Raw genomic sequence first — 22729 nt, 5'->3', positions numbered from 1 at the left:
GAAAAGAGCAGATTAGTGCTGCTATGTCTCATGCATTAAAATGTATTCAAACTGTTTAAAGCACAGCTACAAATAAAAGCTGATAAAGCTTTTTTTTTATTAATTTTATTGTGTTTTAGCATGGACTGGTTATCAACCTGAAGGGAAATCCAAAGGCTGATGAACTGATCCGTGTCTGTGTGAGACCACATTGCTCTGGTGTCCTATATGCACTGCGAACACACCACGCAGCGCAACTCTGGTGAGTAACACCACTCATTTGATCATTCAAGGTTAAACTGATGGGATTTACTCCATTTCATTACTGAAACATTTTAGTAAGCAGGTGTCCTTGCTTTGAAGTTTTGAAAAGGACAACAGTTGATGAAGGAAGGCTGATGATGAAGAGGACGCCGATGGTGTCAATGGTTTTTAAATAGTCTCATCTTCCAATGACATGATTTTGTTCATTTGAAATCAAGAGCAATAAGCAAAAGCACTGGTCAACTAAACAATTAAAACATAACCCTAAACTAACTAGAACCAGACATACTCTCCAGTTTAACTAATAATTCATAATAAACACATTTTAATTGCCAGTTCACTGTTGGTTTCCTCTCTCTCTACATAATGGGAAGAGAAGAAAAAAAAGCTGTGTGGCGCAGGGCAGCTCTGCAGTACTTCAATCTGTTTGTGTATAGACCGTATAAACGTAAATTGGCTCTCAACCAGAACAATGCACAAATTTGTAGATCCTAACCTGCTAGGAAGGAAGGGTGTTGTTGTGCCACTGCTATCCACAGACGGAATAAAAGATGGACACAGTTTGAGAAGTGAAGCCAACATCAAACTGCCTTAAACCTGCATTCTTTTCACTGGCCACGAGGGGTGATACCTGTGGATGCAAAAAAGATTCCTACTTCTATCAAAGTCTACTGCAAACGGGACCTCAGTCATAACCTCATCAGACACTTTCCTGATGAGTTTATAGGTTCACTCAGTCATTTCATGCCACACTGAATAAAACATGAAGCCTATTTTTGTGATATTTGGTCATTCTAACAGGAAGGACGATCATCAGGGGTATGCTTACTGGCTAATGACTTGAGCCTGCAGTTGCACTGGGAGTTACACCCCTTGCTCATCACATTCAGTTTAAAACAGCCATATCAAGGCTTCAAAGACAAAACTTCATAAACCAGTGGGTGAAGCCAAGGTGACTTTGTGCATCTTTTGTACCGTCTCTGCTGCTAACATTAGCCTAAACTGACCTTGTCTCCAATGTAGAGTTAATTAAATCTGCAGGGATCAAAGCCCCATCAATAATAACTACAAATTCATTTACTTTGATGGTACAGATGCAGAATACCTCTTATTCCCAATTAGCTGATATTGGTCTTCCTACATTGGACTTCATCTTACAAACTACCCTGATGTGCTTCCGGTAATTGTTTATTTCCTAAAGCTATTCAATGCATTTCTACACGTAATCCTATATAACTGAAGTAAATTTACAGTTCAAACACCCATGTGGTAGAGTTATTGAACGTTATGTTATTGAAACATTTCCCTCATTGTTCCTTCTCAGCTGCTTTTCCAATACATGCAGTCAATATAAAAATACAAAGCTATTGTGTGGCAAATGTAAACAATACTGAGGCACCAACTAAATGCGGCAGACCGTAATGGCCACATATTATAGTTGCTGTGACTGATAATGGCCACCTTCAGCTGTTTTGAAAGCAACAAGGAGGAAAAGGAATAAATGTGTCCAATTCCTTTCAGGTTTTTCCATCACAGATATATTTTATATTTGTCTGACCGTCTACCTGTCTGCATCCAAGTCCTTTGAGCTTTTTGTACATGTCACTGCATACACATGTATGTGTGTTTTGACACTTTAATACTGGCAGCAAAGCTTCAAGAAAAAAATATCTAAGCTTGCTCCCACTACAGAGAACTGCTCTGTACTGATAGGACTAAGTCAGGAGATACCGGCGTTCTTTTCATAACTCTGTAGGGGAAGAAAACTGCTATTTCTAACCATAGCATAATTCATAAATACACAAAGACACGTTAGGATATTAATACACATACATATTTCAGACAATTTCTCTTTCACAAACTAAACTTAACAGGCTAAACTATTCATACAGTAATCAATGTAAAAATCATAACTAAAAAAATGCCTTGTGGAAAAATTGAAAAACATAAAGTACATTAGATGCTGTTTAGCTTTTGTGAATGCAACTACTTTGCCTAATGCAGACAGTACCTTATGTTATTTGGTGGCCCTAATGATCAAGCATTAACAAACTAACTAAAACTGGCTTTATGTGCATGTTACGTTCTGTTCTTTCAATAATTGCTGCAGTGTTGACTTTGTCAATAATAAGGATAATTAGAGGCTTGTCTCAAAAAAAGAGCACTATACTGAGCACAGTAGGATCTCTGTTGGAACTGATGGTATGCTGAGTAATTCTGACAAAAGGCTATCTCATGACTAATAGCGATAGAAAGAATTCATTCCAATAAGTGCTAAGGTGCTAAGGCTTGCAGCGAGTTATACACACCATTTCTAAAAATGCTGGGACGTTCTTTAAAGTGTAAACAAAAACAGAATTACTCAGTTACACTACATTTAACTGAAAACAGTATATCAGAGATTTTAATTACCTTTAGTATATATATATATTTTAATTTATTATAATATTTTACTTTATGAAGCAACCTTATTCTATTACATTCAACTTTTTACTTTCTATTGTATGCTATTTAGCTTTGTACTTAATGACCTCTTCTGTGTTATTTAATCTGACTTAATTTTTTGTATTCTAAAACAATTCTCATTTTTAAACTGCTTGTGGAGGAGAGGAAGCCTCTTCCTGCTAAAAAGAACATGGCACCATCGCTGCATGGTTGCATCTGAACAAACTGCAAGATGTCTGGAACAATGTGCTTTGGACAAACGAGAGCAAAGTGGAGTTGTCTGGTGTACCACAGAATGGCTAAAACCAAAATGACCCAGTCAGTCCTCAGCCTGATAAAGATGCTGTAGCTGGACCTTAACTGAGCCGTGCATTAACGAACAAATAAGCAAAGCAAGAGCAGGTCAAAGTTGGTTCTACAAACTACTAAATGATGGGGTTTTCATAGCTGTCTTTAGTCTATTTAAATTAAACTCTGGTTTCTTTTCTCCCCTCGGTGCAGCCAAAACGCTTTGTTTATGGTGTGAGCGTGATTCGAACCAACTACCAGTAGAGCTGGGCGATATAAGATGTTTTCATATCACGATATGTTTTTTTCATTTCAGGCGATAACGATATATATCACGATATAAGCCAAATTACTATATTTGTAAGATTTAAATGTGCCGTTGCTCACAAGTAAAATGTGAAATAATCAGCAGCTTGTTTTGATTTAAATATTTATTTCCCATAATAAGTTCAACAGGGTAGATGTACTTAAGGAACATGAGACTTTTTCAGATAAATAAAGGCAAATATTGCAAACTACACAAAAGGCAGCCGCTAAAGCGTTTAAGTTTCAAATCAGAACAAACAAAACAGACTAAATTGTCAATTCCACTTAGAAACAAAATATTAATTCTAAAAATAAATCTTAGTTTGTTTTACAGAAGAACAGAAAAAATTGACTAACTTTTGTCAATATCAAATAAACTGAGAACTAAAAGGAAATTCTCAATCTCTCCTTGTTGTATAGCTTAGCTTTTCAAACAGTTTTAACAGTTACTTTAGTCTGACAAAAGCCGAATGACGAATTAGCGCTTTCAGTCAGAGATCGAGCATGCACCGCTTTATTGTATTTCCAGACTTGCTTTCGGCACAATTTACAGTGCGCGCTACTCTGTTTGACTTGAAATAGCCGAAATACCTTCACACTACCGAACTTCTATGGCTCTTCCGTTCGACAATCTCTCCGGCATTGGAACCATCATCGGTTTTCTCCTCGGTAACCTTCGGTCACGCTCTCGGTTGATTTTTCTCTAGTCAGCACACTCATTTCCTCCATTACCCAGGCGGCACGGCGGCTGGCTGCTTCCCAAACAAATACACATGTGCAGCTTGGCACTTGTGCTGTACGTAACAAGTCACATGATGTGACGCTGCGGCTGTGATTGGTTCGGCTCTGCGCTACTTAATTTGGATTGGCTGTTCTTCTTCTTTTTTTTTTTAAAGAGGACAAGCGAGATGAGGCTTATCGCAACAGTTTAACTTTTCTATCGAGAAAAAGTTATTTTGCAATACATATCGTTATCGTTCTATCGCCCAGCTCTAACTACCAAGCATTAGCCACGTATGCTTTATATTTTCAATGCAGGAACGTACTATAGATCTGCACAAGTGAGTACAGGCCAGCAACTAGCTGTGAAATGAATGTAAATTCTCTGTGTTCACAAATAATCCAGAACGCAGCACCTTCTTCTGTACTTACTTTTGTTGCTCCCGCCCCACACACATGTGCCCAATGAGCAGACTGAACATTCTCACACAGTTTGAATGAACTGAAGAGATCAACACAGGGCGATAGTTTCAGTCAGAAATAAGCCTAGTTCACAGATTAAAAGGGTATTTATTTAAATTTCAAAAAAGTAGTTCTTTAGGGATCTGTTAACAGAACAAATATTACTGATGTGGTTGTGATACTTTATAATTTAGCATCCTTTTTAATGAATATCTCTTCATTTTAAATGTAATATGTTCATAAACTGATTTGTTTACTTGTGCTTACAGACTGCTTTTGACTCCAATTAGACTAAAGTTCAGCCCACATCATAAGCTTGTGCGTCAGTAAATGACGCACACAGCTCAGACTGGGTGTGTCAAACACAAAAATATTTTAAGGTGCAAGATATGACAATTTGGGAGCAGGAAAAAAAATGCAGCTTTTTCATGACAGCTGACGTGCATCAAAACGCTGCCAGTGTGGGCCTACGTGGAAAACAATGGATATGGGTGTTGTGATGAACATCAGTCATACTGTGCATTTGTGTGCTGCTCTTAATTCTTTGCCAATTTAAATAACAAGCAGAAGCATCGGGATAGGGGCTGAGATTTTAGAGTGTTGTCTGACCAGCATAGCTATTTCTTATCAAGCATTTATAATCACTTGTGTCACTAAAGCCAGAAACATCTCATTTGGACTTCATATCAGAGAGTATATCTGCAGACTCTACATCATGGCCTGTTTTCATTAAACAAAAAGCTCACGTGCAGGCGGTTTCCATTCACCTTTTTCCTCACTATTTATAGCTTCACAGCTGCATGCCATGGCCATCAAAATGTGTTTTAATGAAAGGATGCCATCCTCTTGATGACCACCCATTATCACGCAGTTCCCCAGATCAAATTCTGATGCCAGTGTGCATATGCCTGAGCAACGTAATGAAATAAAAACAAATATTTAAATATGCACCAATCACTGGCACCCTGTACTGCATCCAGAGAAAACTATATTTCTCCTTTTCTTTGTCATTGTGGTCAATTCCTTTGATATAAGGCAGCAGAGAGTAGTCAGACTGGGAAACCAAATGTGACATGTTTCTCAAAGTTAGTCATTTTCAAACATTTACTCACTGCCTGCAAGCAGCAGCTGCCAACATATCTTTAAAATGCATATTGAAAAGAGGCAGGGGAAGCTGTGTACACACACCAAAAGCAACATTTTTTTGTATCACAAGAAGGCCTCTGCTTCTGATGGCCTGACAGTATAAAAGTGAAAGTTATTTAGACAGCAGCTTTCAGTCATGCAGTGCTTATTAAAAAACACTGCATGACTTTTAATAAGTGCAACAGCAAAAATGCAAAACCACTAAAAAACTAAACATGTGCCGTTATGAACCAGTGAAAGTGATCAATACCATTCCTGAGAGAAGCAATAAACACTAGTTAAAGCTCATTAGTGTATTCCCATGAGCCATAAACAAACATGCCATCAGTTAAGGAATGTGTCATTAGTACACTGAAGAAAAAACAAACACACACACACACAAAAAAGCAGATGCTATCTGTAACCTTTGAATTGCTGAAGGATGAAGGACACAGAATTTCTTTCTGAATGGAGCGCTTAGGAAATTCAGCCATAGCTTTAGGGAATTTGTCATTTGTTGTCACTGATTGATTTGAGCGGAAGTGAAGCCAAACGAATCGAGTCACCGCTTGTTTATTTCATACTAAAGTAACCCAAGCTGCAAAGCTCACACTGCAGCTCGCAGTATGAGATTTGAGGGATAAATATTATTTGAGTGATATATCCGAGAACGCCGTGGCACAAGAACGTCTATGTTAGCTTACTTCCACTGATCATAGCAACGAACTTAGACATATTACATTAAGATCTGTGGATTAAACCATGTGACTATTGAAAGAGCTGCTGAATGTGCTGCTGCACATTAGATTTTTTAAGTTTTCACATTAAAAATTTAAAGAGTCTAGAAATGGAGCACTGAGGCCAGGCAAGGTGACTCCAGTGCCGAATAGAAATCCACCCATACCTAAGGAACATCACGAGACATGATTATGGTTATATGTTAAACTGGCCAGACAGTTGCAGAATACCACAAAGGAAGCCACTCCTCTCCCAAAATAAAAAGAACAACAGATAAATTATAACACTAATAATAATTATGTAAAACAATTTTTAATCACTGCTTTTGAGGTTTGGTTTTTTTGGCTGATCAAACTTTTTTGTTTTGGAGAAACACTAATTTATGTAAAAAGGCAAGACAGATGGGACGAGACCAGCACTGATGTGGTGACCACAGACAGTGGGATTTGCCAGTTTGTAGCAATGACAGGCTAAATTATTATTAGCAACGAGACTCCGAGATAAGAGGCTGAAACAGCTACGAGTGGGAGAAAAGGATTACGTTCAATGATGGAGCCTGGAATCTCCACTAGCGATAAACTGTTAGATAGAAAGTGAGGGGTGATGAGTGACCTAAACTTAAGAATATAAATCTGATGAAGCTGTTCTGGGAGAAAGAACGGTCAGTTCAAAATGTATCCTGGATGTTGTTTAGGTCTGATCTGCAGCTACTGAAAGTCGCTGCTGTTAATAAATCCAAGAGGTTCTCTCCCACCAGCACCGGCAACATGTGCTTGCTCGCTTATGTCTTGATAAATCTAGATTATGCTTGTTTGTGCTTGTGATTTAGGTTAAGATAAGATCAGACTGTGGTACTTTAATGAATAAAAAGTAATAATAATAATAAAAATCAGCAAAAAAAACAAGGTAATTAGGAAAAGTTTCATCTTATTCTTGTTTATTCTTGTTTAAAAGTGCCACCAAGCAGGTTTTCATCCCCAACTGTTATACAGTATTCGATATGTCCTGATGTAATATTTAATAGATATCTGGTTTGTGTAGGCAGGATGTGAGTGTTCAAACAATGCTGTGAGCATTTTTACTGAAAAACTCTGTGGGAAGTTATTTTAGTTTGACCTCGGGAACTGGTGTTATCCATCATCGTGTTTTAATTTGTAAACTAAACCGCTTGATTTCTGCAATTCATCTCACGGTCATGAAGAAAAATGTTTTACTGGAAATAAAATTACAGAGCATGCCAAGTCATTTGTTATCTACTGAAAATATATCGCACCTGTTGAGTTTACTTAATTGTAAACCCATTTTACATTTAATAAATGAAACTGTTTAATTTTTAATAGAGTTTAATTATTTTTTCTCCGGTAATAAATACTGTGGTGGATAAACATTTGGAGAAAGTGTTTTTTGCTTGGACTTGTTCTTTGCTTAACCTGCAGTTAAGCAAGAATAATCTAATGTGCAAGAGGAAATGATATACTCAAGATTAAGATGACCTCACTGTGGCTTCTCTTCTGTTACTCTACCTTTCTGACAGGCTTTCACAAGACTTCCTAGTGAAGAGTGATGTTTTGTGTGAACATGTGAAAAACAATATATCTCACAGTGACTATTACCTCATTTGAACTTTTCATTCTCTTCAGAAAAGGTCAAGGTTCAGTTTGATACTGTCACCATATTAGGAACGATAACAGCTTGAACCTGGGAGGTCCTTGGGGTGGGGTGGGGACCATGCAACTTACACCATGTTAGAAGCAGGTTGCTATGAGGGATGGTGTATTGGTTCAAAATATGTTATTATAACTTTTTTTTTTTTACCTAAAGCATCATTAGGGGAAAAAATGGTTTAAGACTGACAAAAGTGTCCTATAGCCCCTCCCCCAGAGCAAAACTGCGAAATAATGACTTTGAAAGCAGTTACAGTAACAATCACGAGTTTTGTCAACTTTGTCAACTATAAAAAAAATACTGGCACCCACCAGTGCTGGTGGGTGCCAGACTCCTAGCAGATTAATTTGGAAGTACCCGGTTAAGTCCTTCTAGAGTTACCACGTTCACAAGATTTTCAGAAAACGTGACCTCTGACCTTCTGGTCACTGGGATTCAAACTAAAGATATTTTAGTAGATGCAGTAATGATACGAATTTTCTAAATCCTATGTTACCTCATTCTTGAGTTACAGACTTTGGTGTCTATGCCGCCCACCCTTCAGGGTGACAACAATACCCCATCTGGCTTTTATGGCTGAGGGTTAAAAACATTTCCTTTCTCTCCACATGGGATCACTGCCTTTGCTGTGTTGCTGACTCTTCACAGTCTGTTCTGTGTGTGTGCAGAGCTGCAAGCTTCACCATAAACTACCCATAATGCCCTTTTCATTCCTGCTGTGCTAACGTTTTTGATGAGCAATATACAGACTACCTAATGCAAGATGTGAATCAACTGCCCCCAGCGGTAACATTATAGTGGAATAGTAGTGACACAGTGATATAACAAATATTCAATAGTCAAATGTAAGCACAAAAGTAGCCTAGGGTAGAAAGGTGGGTTTGTAAAATAAGGCTACGTCTACACTAATCCGGATAAATTTAAAGATGGAGTTTTCTTCTAAAAACGCTCCGCGTCCACACTATCGTTTTCATCCACACAGAAAACGCCACGTTCCTGTACTACGAATGCGTGAAGCGTAAGACGATTCGACCTGTGTCATTTCCGTCTGCTGTTTATTTACTTTCCGGCTCTTGAAATGTTGCGGCAAAATGTTGAGGAAAAGTGCCGAGTTTTATTTGGAGCATGTACAAACTGATATTAATCTTTAATAAGGCTGTCAAAATTGAGCGCAAACAAAAGAACTGCTGTACAATTCTGTCCGCCATCTTAGTTGAATTGGTCACATGACTGCATCACATGACTAAAATGCATCATAGTTTTTGAAAGCCTCCATTTTTGCAGTCCACACTGCGACGCGAAAACGGCATTTTCAAATTTATCCACTTTGGAGAGCGTTTTCAAAAAACGCAGTTTTCCTTGACCAAAAATGCCGTCTCAGTGTGGACGAAGGCCAAAACGGAGAGAAAAAGATGTGTTTTCAAACAAAAACGCATTTACTCTAGCAGTAACTAAAGTAACATAGCTTTGTAACTCCTCAGGAGTCTGCACAACATAATACAATTGAATCTGAAAATTGTATGTATTTTGGCTTTGGCCTGTTAACCAGATGCTCAAGGCTTTCTTTTAATACTGCTTATTATAAAACTGCTCTTCCTGTCATATAAAGTGCAACTAACAAGTGTTCCAGTGAGGTCATTTGTTTACACTGAAGTCATATATCGCCAGCTGCGAGTGTCTCCTTCCATGTAGCCTTGCTGTCCTTGACTTGAAAGACTTTTCTGACATTTCTTTTAACAACGTTTTTAAAATAAGAGAAAGAAAAAAAATGTGTAAAACTCATTATATATAAACAAGGTCAGGAGAGCTTCATTGTCTTAACTGTATTCAATTGCTTTGGGGTGCCTCTGCATACAAGTGTCAAGGCCCAATTAGAGGTAGTAAAAAAAAAAAACAAAAGGCAAAATGTGGACGTGGAGGATTCTGGTTAATGAACAAGATAGTAGAAAGACCAAATGTACTTTTTGTCCATGGTTCTACCATAGTGGATAAATTACACAGAACACTGGCTACTTTGCATGCAGGGTCCCCCTCGGGATGCTTACAGCACCAGACGTATCTATGATTTACAGACAACGACAGCAGCATTATCAGAATGGGGAGAAATGAATAAAACACAAACATGGGAAAACAATAAGATAAGAGGAAAGTTTGCAAGTGTCATTGTTGTCCCGAATAGTACCGGTAATTGGCAAATGCTCGGTCAATCAAAACATATTCTTTGAGTTCAACAGAGTCCTACTAAAGTGGGTAGTGAACTGGAACCATTCAATTTCAGACCCTCTTAATGCTCCTTCTTTTGCTTGTAGCAATAAAGTGACAGTGTGTGCAGCAAGGAATTACTTTATCAAACAGCAAATGCAGCTTTAGTGTGTGGTTTAACAATATGTGCAAGTCAACCCACAATGCAGGCAAACCAAATACTTGGTTAAATGCAGATTACAGGTCAATCGCAATGTTTTTATTTGTTTCCCCCCCCCAATTATGTCATTATTAAAAGGTAAATTCAGAAAATCCGAGATGTGGTACAGAAGTTGATTTTAGCAATAGGCTGACAGAAAGATTTAGCATCCATGTTCGATGGATTTACCAACATGTCATTGAGAATATCCTGGCGCCCACTGCAATTGTTTGCCACCTCCAACCTCCCCCCAGACCCTGAGGGGGACCCTAATCTGGGGCACTCGTGTCTTCTGTCCATATAAAAGAGGACGCTTGTCCATGACGAAATGGACAGGTCTGCTGCGAAACTCATCTGAATCTGGGAATATTTTCGGGTTACACTACAAATGTGACCTCACCATTTTTGATTCGCCCACATGACCCAACGTCTTGGCCAATGGCTTGGCAGCTTTTTGTCTCGTCTTGATGGTAGGAAGATATATTATTTCGATTCCGATTGATTCATCTTTTGTTAACAGCTGAGGCGGGGGTCATCTCTTTGGAACTGCGATCAGGTAAATTTATTATTCTATTTAAAGATGATGTCCCATGTGTTTTGATTAAATGTTTGTGGCCAAAGGTTAAGATTTCCTAAAAGTAAACGTCTTATTTAGGATGGCTTTTCTGGAGGAACACAATAAGATCAGACTCTGAATTGCTTTAAATTGATGAGTTGAGATGTTTTATTGTGTTAATTTATCCTATACTTAGTAAAAATTTGGGGTCATGATTAAGGCTAAACTCAACTCGTAGATGGCAGCTTTTCATGTTGAATGCTTAAATGTGACTTCTTGGTGCAGAATGTCTTTCAAGGTGACTGTGCCAATCTTGCACTGTTGGTTACAAATATAATTTCAGTTCATGGTGAACCGGAAAACCTGAATACTACAATTTTTACATAAGCAGGGGAGACATGGTTTTACTGGTAGCAGAGTCTACTTAATCAACCAACGACCCTGTAAGAGAGGCATGCTCTCCATTAACGATTACTGACACCATGTACAAAATAAATAATTTCTTTATATATTCTTGGGAAAACTGACAGCTAATCACAGCGACAACACATGTTAGCCATCCAAGCTAATCCTAAGAGGCAGAGGAACAATGCAAGCGGCCGCCGGCCTGTGAGTCTAATTTAAGCTGAGATCTTAACCAGGCCGACTGATTGGAGATGACAGGCTACAGCCAGCTTTTGGGGGCAAATGGGGGGGACTGGCTGGATGGTTGCTTACAGACAGAGGTGCAGCAACAAAATTCTCCTCGGCATATGTAAAGGCAAATATATTATTCTCTTTCTGCTCTAATATAACTCAATACCCTAAATGCATCAAGGCTGTTGTTGTCTGAGAGACCATTTTGATTTTTTAGAAAGGGCTCTGCTGTGGAGCGAAGATGCTAATAGGCCACAGAAGCTAGCAGATGATAATTAATCCAAACAAAATGATGACAATTGTTCTTTGAGGTTATTCATGCAAAAGATGTCCCCCGGTAAGCAAAATGCACAAAATTGTCCCACTGATATATACATATATATATATATATATATATATATATATATATATATATATATATATATATATATATATATATATATATATATATTTATTTATTTTATTTATTTATTTATTTTTTTAAAACACATCACACTCTTTATGTTTGAACTACAGGAGGCAAAAACACCAAGTGATTTCTAAAATACTAAGGGTCGTTTTTCAAAGAGCCTTTTAGTACAGTTACTGACAAAACTGCTTGGGTGAATGTGATTATAAGATTACTGCATGTTATTTATAGAGAGTATTTTTATGAAACTGGATAATCAGAAACTTCTGCTTTCGTTTTAGTAAATGCTTATAAAACAGGCATCACATTTATTTTAATACAAAAAAGTGTATCTCACCAATTTGGTTAAACATTTTACTGTAACTTTTCCTTTTATAGTCCTGAGTGATTTTTGTTCCCAATTCCGTCTGTCCTTGTAGACACAATAAACAGACATCAACAAAGATCAGATGGCGTTCAACTCACACTCGTTTATCACCAAAGACAACTATCATTTAGAAATCATGATGATTTGTGTTGGATGTTCGACACTGGAAAATAAAGATACAAATTTAATTTAAAGTAACTGGAAATATCAAGGAATTGAGCAGCATATTTATTTATAGGAATATTTATGGTTATAAAATACCATCAATAGCCTTTACCAAAATAGTTTTTTAACCTTTTTATATAGCTTACAGTTCAGTCTCTGTTTTCGGTTGAACATGCACCATGATTGTTAAAACAGGACAGAAATGATCAGGGCTTTATTATAAATATACACTGAATACAAAACCAATTTGCTATATGGGTTTAGTCAAGCTTATAGAGTGTAAATTCTAAGAAACACAATTTAAACACCACAAATGTTATATTATGACTAATCTAACTTTAAAGTATCTGAGATTACGAAACATTTTAATTAGTACAATTCTACAGTATCATATATATTTCTGCATGTGAGTGTCTGTGTGCACATGTAAATAAATAAATTAGGCCTTTAGAGCTTTTCTGTCAAGCTTGAGTAATTTCTTTTTTCCCCCATGACGTCCTCTACGCATACCTTCCTTTACTTTCAAAAAGCTTCCACTTTAAAAATCTGCAACATTCAAGCTTGTATTTTGTTAATTACAGTAGTTGTGGATTAATTGATTAGTTGATTGTTCCTTTGTGTTAAATCTAATCTAATTTTATTTGTAAAGCATCATTTCATAAAGAGGTGGTTCAAGGTGTGTTCTTGTCGTCCTTAAAAATTAACACAAGGTCTTTACTTTGCTTTTTAAAAAGACTGTGATTGGTGCACTGATGATAAATGCTATGTCACCTCACTTTGAAAAACCCTAGAACAGGGGTAGGCAACTCCAGGCCTCGAGTGCCAGTTTCCTGCAGGTTTTAGATGTGTCCTTGATCCAACACAGCCGACTCAAATGGCTAAATTACCTCCTCAACATGTCTTGAAGTTCTCCCGAGGTGTGTTGACACAGGGTGAGATCTAAAACCTGCAGGACACCGGCACTTGAGGCCTGGAGTTGCCCACCCCTGCCCTAGAACATGTAGAACTACCAGGTGACCCAAGCGGTCTAATAGGTGTATGTACTGAAAGCTTGTTTGGTACGTATTTAAAAAAAAAAAAAAAAAACTTGTTATGTTTGAGATGTTTGTTTGTCGGCAGGTGACAGCCTTTTGATAATTTTCTATACACTGGAGGTAGTAATTATTTGATCCCCTGCTGAATTTCTAAGTTTGCTCGCTCGTGCCTGAGTATGTTTCAGCGGGAAATCTACAACTAACCTGACATGCACCTCCAGAGAAATGAACGCAGCCCGCAGCTATTGTGGTTGTCCTGTTTCACCTGATTCCTCCTGTGCATTTTTTTACCACTTTTTCACCGGAGTTTTTGAATTTATGAGCGAGGCAGTTGCAATTGTTGCTTTAATATAATGAATAACAATCATAGCATCAATTTAAAGATTCATAAATGTCTGCAAGCTCTTGGAGCGAGATTGGTGCAACTGTCAGAGAGGATGTTAGGGGCTGTATAATGTATAGATGGAACCATGTATCTTGGATAAAAACTAAAGAATGTGCATTTCTTTGTAAGTGAGCAAAGTTACAAACTGTGGACACTGTGGAGCAAAATAAACAAAAACCACTATAAAACATATAGCCTTCTTACTTTTAGTTCTAAATATATTATGCAAAACGTGTAAAAGACAACCTCAACTGGCTTTCTTTAACAGACATTACGCTGAGTAAAGCTAGCTATCCATGTAGCATGACAGTCTGTTAAAACTGTGCAGAACCTGTGACTACCTTTCACAATAACAAGAGACAGAAGTTGAAGAAAAGAGAACAGAGATGGACCAGAATAAGCTAAATAAAGTGACCAAGTGAGAGCTGTGTAGAGGGATTTTACATGCATGAAAGTTTGAAAAAAACATAAAAGACCTAGGACATAAACCCATGAGGAAACCATTTACTGAGCTAGGGCAAAGGTCTGTTTTCCCAGAGGCCTCTATAGGAGCACGGACGTTTCCCCATCATAGCCAATCCAATAAATGCTGGCTTAAGGCACTTCCATACTGGCTTCTCTTTTCAGACACGAAAGCTAAAACTAGCTGTCAAACTAAGTGTTTTTGCAGCTCTGTGCAGGCCAGTCTTAATAGTGACTAATCAAATGAGTCATAAGTTGATTTTGTTTGAAAATAATGTCAACGTCTAAATAAAAAGCATAAAAAACACTGTTCAACACTGTTCCATAGGCCCATGGTAAATATTAAGAGCACACAATTTGCCATTTTGGGTGTGTGGTCTATTTTATTTTTTTCCAATGACAGCAAATTTATTTGTATCATATATACTCCTGACAGAAGAATGAGGTATTATAAACTCATTCTAAGAGCCCACTTATCCAAAAACAATATTAATACTATGATAACACGAAACATCAGAATGCAATGACAAAAATCTATTAGAACCTACACATCACTTTGGTTTTCTCTCAGATATCTTGATTACAACTGTTCCTACACTAGCTGCCTCTGAGCTGTAAGGACAAGAGCAGGATTTCACCTTCCCCCCAACTGAGCTATGCCATCATAGCTCAGGGGGAAGTGATATTGTTTTAAAATAAAAATGCACATATTTGCAGACGCTCTGCAGAAACATATTCCTAGCATTGCAGAGTGTATATTGCTTGCTTACAGAAGAGCTCAAGCTGTCTCTTCTGTACACTTAGGGAATCATGACTTGAATTCAGTAATGCCAATGTCATAGCGTGTCATATTTTCAGGAAGTCAGGGAAATTGTCAGGAACCCTTTCCTTCCTGACATCTGAGCAGTGTTTGGGAGGGAGGAGTTATTACACCAAACAGGAGTAGAATGGTGCCTTAATGCTCAAAAGCATTACACTGGATTGAGTTGAATAATGTATACAAAAACATTCAAGGTGTTTACAGTGGATTTTTGTGACTATTTTATGAAGGAAGTCTACTGGCCTCATAAAATTATTAACTCTTTTTTAATGCTAGCTAAGATACAGCAGTTACACTTACTCCCTGAACATTAGTCTTCATCCGTCCTATGTACTGATTCTTGAATCAGAGTCTCGCACTACAGACCCCAGTCACATATTTTTACACTTCAAATTTGTTTAGTAAGTTACTAAATTTGGTCTCGTCACTCTCTAGTTTCTGTTCTGTCATTGTCTCTCTTTGCCCTCTTCCACTGGTACCTACTTGGGTTTGGCACTGCTCAGCTTATAGGGTTTTCTATTAGGTAGTAGTACATGGTGCCAGATACTTTTTTAGTACCTACTTGGCCGGGATTACAAGTGAATCTGAGGCAATCTGAAAATGTGGCATCACCAGATTGCATGCTACCAATTGGCTAGTCAATGGGTCACTCAATGAGCCATGAGGGCGTCTTCTTCATGAAAATCCAAACCGCTAGTTTTTAAACTCTGAAATAAGGGAAATGGCTACACAAAAAATAGTCTGTCAAAAAGCCATACACAGAGCAGCAGGTAAACTACTGGCTTAAGTTTGGGAAAAGTTCATGGTTTAGGTTCAAACTAGAATTAACCTTATAATAAACCGTAAAAAGGAGTCTTTAGGTTTGACAGAAATAAATACACAAAATTGGCGTGATAAGATCTTTCACCCCATTTTCACCCATCCTAAGTTTACATTCTGCTTGATTCTGTTCAGATCACCTGTTTTCCGTTTATATTGTTCCTAACATGTGTGCAGCCTCTTAGTGGACAAACTATGCAATGTCAAAACCCAACATATTTAATAATAATAATAATAATGGATTGGATTTATATAGCGCTTTTCAAGGCACCCAAAGCGCTTTACAATGCCACTATTCATTCACTCTCGCATTCACACACTGGTGGAGGCAAGCTACGGTTGTAGCCACAGCTGCCCTGGGGCAGACTGACAGAAGCGAGGCTGCCATATCACGCCATCGGCCCCTCTGGCCATCACCAGTAGGCGGTAAGGTAAAATGTCTTGCGACACGACCAGGACAGAGAGCCCGAGGATCGAACCGGCGACCTTCCGGTTACAGATACGCTTCCCAACCCCCTGAGCAACGGTCACCCTCATGTATGGTGTTTCTCTCATCTCTGCTTTTCTTTCCTTCATTTTCATTAATCATTATCGTTTACAAATGCTGATACTGATAGATTGCCAAATAGGTAATAGCAGCCAATAACACTGACCTGCCAGTAAATCAGTCAGGCTGTACATCACTTCATTCTTTGTTATGAGACTGCGCTGAATGAACGGTTTCCCATAGCTGCCAAATACTCTGTTTGTTTTGATAATGCAGTGCTTGCCCTACAGCTTACTGCTTTGGGTGAGAGATGTTACTGCGTTATTTTTTGTGGAGTTTCATTTCAACAGCAGCTAGTTTTTTTTCCTCAAGTGTTACTCCATCTCTGCAGCAGAAATGCCACGAGGGTTAAAGCCTGTGATCATCTGTGTTTGCTGTGTGGCTGTGCTGTAAATGAGCAGCAGAGCTGTTTTTGCTCGAGCCAGGACTAGCTTCCCTGTCATCGGATGTACAGATGTTTGAGGTTGTTCACCACCAGTCCATCTTTTAGATTATAGACTAATTAACCCTTGCTAGAAAACTTGAAACTGGGGTGTTATTAACTCAGTTAACAATGCCTTCCCTTCTGCAACTGCGCCACATGCTCTGTTCCACCACTTTCCTCTTCACACATATGCACACAGTGACAGCCATGAATAGAAGTCAGGCGACAGAATGAAATTACATTTAGTAGAGATGCTCAAAGAAGTTAAAAGAAAATGTTTCTTTAGTGCTAACTGAGAGGCTGGTTTAATCAAAATTTTAATTTACAGGTAAGCCAATCCCAAGAACATCCCTCGAACAAACTATAGCAGTTTAGAAAGAAGAAGACAACAAGCGGAGACGAAGCAGGAGAAACTGATGTTTTAAATACAGCAACACTGATATGTGAACAGTTTACTATGGGGTCTGATTCACATGTGAACAATTATGTGACACGTGATGCTTGTTAACACCTTTGCTTCCACATGCTGTCTGACACCTCTTGATAAAGGCACCGTGATCATTAGACCCGGAGCAAGATGAACACATTTGTGAGCATTTTTCTTTTTGTACCTTTATTTACACATCAACACGGTATGCTTTTTTGTTCACAGCTCTCTAGGTGTTGCCAAATGGTTAGGGAAAAAAAACAAAACAGCATCCCTACGAGGTGCAAAAAGCACAAAGCCCAACGCACCATGTTGGCAGTTTTGTCTGACTCATTTGTTCTAACACCACAAACTATCACTCTGCAGTTGACCCCGTTTCTCATAGCAACACGTGAAACAGTCATGACAAAGTCGTCTAAGTGTTTGTGCTCATGGATATGAATCCTCTCAGTAGTCAGCACACCTGTTAAGCAAATTTATTTGTATTGCTACATTTTATTATTGTCAGCAGGGACACATCACTCTGGCAAACAACAAAACAGAGCTTTAAAAGAATTTGCAACTTCTGTTTTTAAAAAGAAGATCCAAAAACATTAAGTCGTTTTTAATGAGAAATACCACATTTCAAATTACTGTACCAGCCACATGCATATAGAGGCACATGCTACTAGCAGGTAGCCCCTTGTGTAGCTCTCTGGCTGTGAAACCCCAGGCAAGACTCACATTAGTAGTTACTTGAGTCAGGGAAGGGCAAAGCAAGAAATGCAGTATGAGGAGACGGACCTGGACACCCTACTGATAAACACATGTTTGCTGAAGGTTCCTCTGACTGCACAGAAGCAGGGTAACCCAAAATCATGCAATGGGACTGTATTGCAGGAAAACTAACAGACAAGCCTACAAGGTTCTGAGCAGGTGTTCACGTAACTGCCCATTTATAACGCATCAAAAACTGCCCCTGCATTTTACATTAGGTGGGCCTCAAGAAGCCTTGAAAGAGGTATAATAGTAATGACTAATACTTTGTGACATCGCTTAGGATAAATGAGGCATCTCACTACCAAGCAGTAACAACCCAGGGAGGAAATGCAGGGGAACCTCTCTCAAACAAGGTCCCTGTCAGGACAAGAGGCAGGCTGTAGGACAGGAAAACTAACCATGCCAGTGCAATGGTTGGGCCTGGCTCTTACCACTTATTTCACAACTTTGTGAAATATTCATAATAAACAAATTCTAGTTTCAAAATGCTGTAAGATTATGAACTTCCCAGAACATTTTAACTGAAACATCTGTTACCTGTCCTGTACAAGAAGTGCTCTCATCTACTTACTATAAGAGAAAACACATTTTAAAAAGTGATTTGCTGTGTAGAAGTAAAAGTAAAACTTTAGTGGCAAACAGTCAGTCAACACACAGAAGGTTGTATATAGGGTTGCCAACTCCCTGAGAAATAAATAAGGGACACCTCGTGGCCAGGGCCGGGCGACCCAGTTGTCTTCACCCTTCCCAGTGTGGTGAATTTTTTAGCTCTTTTTTTGTGTGTGAAATTATTTTTTAACCATTTGACTTGAATTTGATTTAAGTAGATGTGTATTCTTTGTGATATCAACACATGGGAAACAAAAATCATTTAGCCATTTATTTTTAGCTCAAAATGACAACATTAACACAATAAAACAGGTCTCTTTCTTAAACAGAAGATTGTCATGCTTAACTTTTGAGAATAAAAGTAAATCTTTCTTTAAAAGAACTCTGTCCTGCTTAACTTAAAATTATATAAATTAATAGAAAACAATAGAAAGAAAAATATTCTTGTAACAGTGCACATTTGTGGGCCAAAAGTGCGAAGCCCAGCATAATGCTGGGCTCACACTGTGCGATTTTTGGCCCATTTTGAGCCGATTTTTGAGTCGTGCGACCAATTTGGTGATCGGCCCGATTTTGGCCTTCATCGTGCATGTGTAATATACGTGGGGTAACGAGAAGCGATTAACACCTCACGACCAGCTCCCGATCATCAATCGCTCGTGAGGGTGTCACCGCAGCCGCTCACACTACTCACGCGCAAACACGTAAACGTCGGTGAAAAAGACGGAGCAGCACGGCTGTGCAGCGTGTGATCTGGACACAAGCGATGGAGGCACAACTTGTAGAACTTTGGAAAGCTCATCCGAGCCTTTTCGATGTGGCATCACCAAATTATCACGACCACAACAACCGTGAAAATAGTTGGGTTTACATTGCTGCTCAATCACAGCTGCCTGATCATGTTTTTCATTAGCAATTTAGCAAAGTTGATGGTGGCGTGTGTCTGTGTGAGTGAAAGACAGAGAGCGAGAGCGAGTGACAGATTTTCTGTTATAACCTTCATTTTATGGAGGCACAGTGTGAGCACTCAGGTCGCATCAGAGCATCGGGCGGCATAGTGTGAGACCTGCATCGTGACCTACGAACTTATAACCCATACGAGCCAATCGTGCAGTTTGAAAATCGCACAGTGTTTGCCCAGCTTCAGGTATACTGTCGTCTGAGACTTGCACCGCAGTGTCGGCGTTTGTTTCCCTGTTGGCCATGCTTTTTGTTGTGGTCATCTGTTGTCTTCCGGTATTTTCTCCGCAAGCGACCTTTCCTCAACCAATGAGATGAGCGGTAATCTGAATTGTCATACTGGAATTGCAAAGCGTTAATTACATTAAAACTTATAGACTACTTTTGATTCTCACTGTATTACGGACAAAGTGCGTTCCTTTTCAGCTGGGACGTGTACTTTTGTTTCTAAATACGGGACGATTCCGTTTTTTAAGGGACGGTTGGCAACCCTAGTTGTATATAACACGGAAAATGTAATTACCAAACTGAAAACAACAGAGGTGGATTGTTTTACTCACGGCATTCAGATGAAGGTCATTCTCTTTGTCCGGGAGAATTACTTTTCCTGTTGGATCTGTCCGGGCTCCTCTCGGCCTTCACTCTGTGCCGTTAGCGTGGTTAGCTAGCTGACAGCATTAGCAGCACACTTGATAGCAGTGTGAGTCAGTGTGATGTTGTTGCCTTTAGTTCACTTTGTCGGGGTTTACTACAGCTTCACAATGGCTTCACGTACATTTAGAAGTTTATTATTAAAGGACTGAATGTTACAACCTGGCTGTCTCCATGCAAACCTTTTTGAACACCTTCCTTGGTCTTGCAAAGCTGCTACAGCTCTAGCACAACCTCACCTGTGGGCAACTCTTTTCCCCGAGGGCCATTCTGGCTAATAAACATTAAGAGAAATACCCCATTATTTCAAGTTTTTTGTTATGAATCTGATATATAACCTCTAAATTTAGTGAAGTTATCCTTTCCCTTTCTAAAAGTGCAAATTATTACTTGTTAATTGGTGCTCAGAGGTTCCCAAGGTGCTTGGCAGGTAGTTTCTTCCACCTATCCTGCAGAACCTGCCACCTTTTCCCCCTCAGGTTCTTGTGCCTCCACTTCTATTACATCTCATTAATCTTGTGCTGTGCTGAACTCCTGTTTTTTTCTGAATATATATAAATCTAAAATTAGACCACTTTTAGCCACAGCAGTTTAATTCATTGCATATCACCGGAGTATCTGTAGATGTGCCACACTTATACCTGCATTCCATAGTTAATGATAAATCCCACTTTTCTGTAGCACAAGTAGGCACAAATATTGGTAGGCTACAACAAAGCAATCTTTATTTCCAAAGATGTATAACAAAAAGCAAAAATAACTGACTGGTGTAAGTGTGTTGCATCAAAACAAATTTTGCATCAAAATAATATTTTAATTGATTAACCATAAAGAGTATTTTTATTTATTAAAATATGAACTTTGTTTTCAGTGTACCAGATGGTCATCAGTGCTATTTTTTGGATATAATGAAATATCCATTCCTAACTGATGATCTGACCTGAGGTTGCCTGAAGCTTATCCCAGCTGCCACTGTGCAAGGAAAGACAGGGTGCACCCACATCACCAGTCAGTCATCGGGCTAACACACTCTCATGAGCATGTTTTTGGACTGTTAGGGACTTATCTTTATTGGATCCCTGTTAAATAATTAAATTCCATTTAAAATGTTTTTGCTTATATATGAGGTCTAAAATGATGAGGTAACTCTGGGCCATGTTTATATCAATCAAATTATATTCCTGTCTCATGTCTGTGCCTACCAATCATCCCTCAGCCCTTTGTTTAAAAGCAGTAAAGTTTAGGGATGAGTGTTTCTCGTGGGAAACACAACACATCTGATTGTTTCAGTGGGTTCTAAGCTAGACATATTTTTGGTTCGTGGATGTAATCACTTCAAGGTCCACAGTCTTACTGCTTCTTCTTGTAATCAACTAAACTTTGACCTTTGAACCAAATAAAGCACCAGGGGCTTCCTGGTGACCAAACCACTCTTTGTGGCTGACTGTATGTGTGGGGTTACTTTCATGCTGCAGAATGAATTTAGAACCAATCTTATGCCTTCCTGGTGATGCAGAGTGATAGACAGGAATCTGCATTTAAAGTTGGCCCGGCAGATATATTTAAGTTGACCTCTAAAATGTAATTTACATATATCCAGTGTGGATATCAGTATCTGTGGGTTTTGCCCTCACTTCAGTGCAGTTAGCATGATTTATATTCCCTTTCTCACAATACTCAAACCAACCTCACTAACCAAAATGGGTGGGGAGGGCTGATGTGCTAATTTTTTATATATTTCCTCTTCATCTTTGTTTTCATAGGATAATATTGTTCCATTTTCTTATATGAGCACAAAAAGTAAACAGTAGCCTAAGGTTGTGTCTGGCTGGAAATTAGAAGCTGTAGCCAAATGAGTCTCCACAAGCAGCAGAAAATAGAGATTGGGGAAGAATCCCCTGGGGCTGCTTGATAAAAATTTAAACCTCAAACTTGCAGGTAATGATAACAGCAGTAACTCAACAAGATGGGTGATTACATCAGATTGCAAACTGTATCTACAGAAGACTTAATATTGACATTTGGATGGTATTGTCTGAATGAAATGACAATAGCCAAAGGGTTACAGAGCACCACACTAACCACGGGACAGTAGGAAATGAGAAACAGACTGGATTCAGGCTCTGCATCACATCACACATCATATATTGACATTCGTGTAATAAAGGTCATTCTAAACTTGGCAACAGTACAGAAACTTTTCCTTTACTCATTAAAGATTTCTTTGTTATATACTTTAGTCTATGTCATAAGTCATTTCTTATAACTTTTTAAAACACAAAAAGCAGCTATGACTTTTTGGCACA

General features: G+C 38.6%; 1 protein-coding gene across 5 annotated transcripts in view; it reads left to right on the top strand.

Moving 5' to 3' along the window:
* pcbp3 (poly(rC) binding protein 3) overlaps positions 1-22729 on the top strand; it is an 80357-nt gene that overhangs the window by 31704 nt on the left and 25924 nt on the right. For all 5 annotated transcript variants that reach the window (XM_035909052.2, XM_006793707.2, XM_035909050.2 and 2 more), the window contains exon 5: positions 120-241. The gene's annotated coding sequence lies outside the window, so the exon portion shown is untranslated. The remainder of the gene's footprint in view (positions 1-119; positions 242-22729) is intronic.

This window comes from Neolamprologus brichardi, chromosome 16, assembly GCF_056152115.1.
Source record: "Neolamprologus brichardi isolate AB-2024 chromosome 16, ASM5615211v1, whole genome shotgun sequence".
Lineage (NCBI taxonomy): Eukaryota > Metazoa > Chordata > Actinopteri > Cichliformes > Cichlidae > Neolamprologus > Neolamprologus brichardi.
The sequence above is the reverse complement of the archived record's forward strand: the minus strand, read 5'-3'. Positions and strand labels throughout refer to the sequence as shown.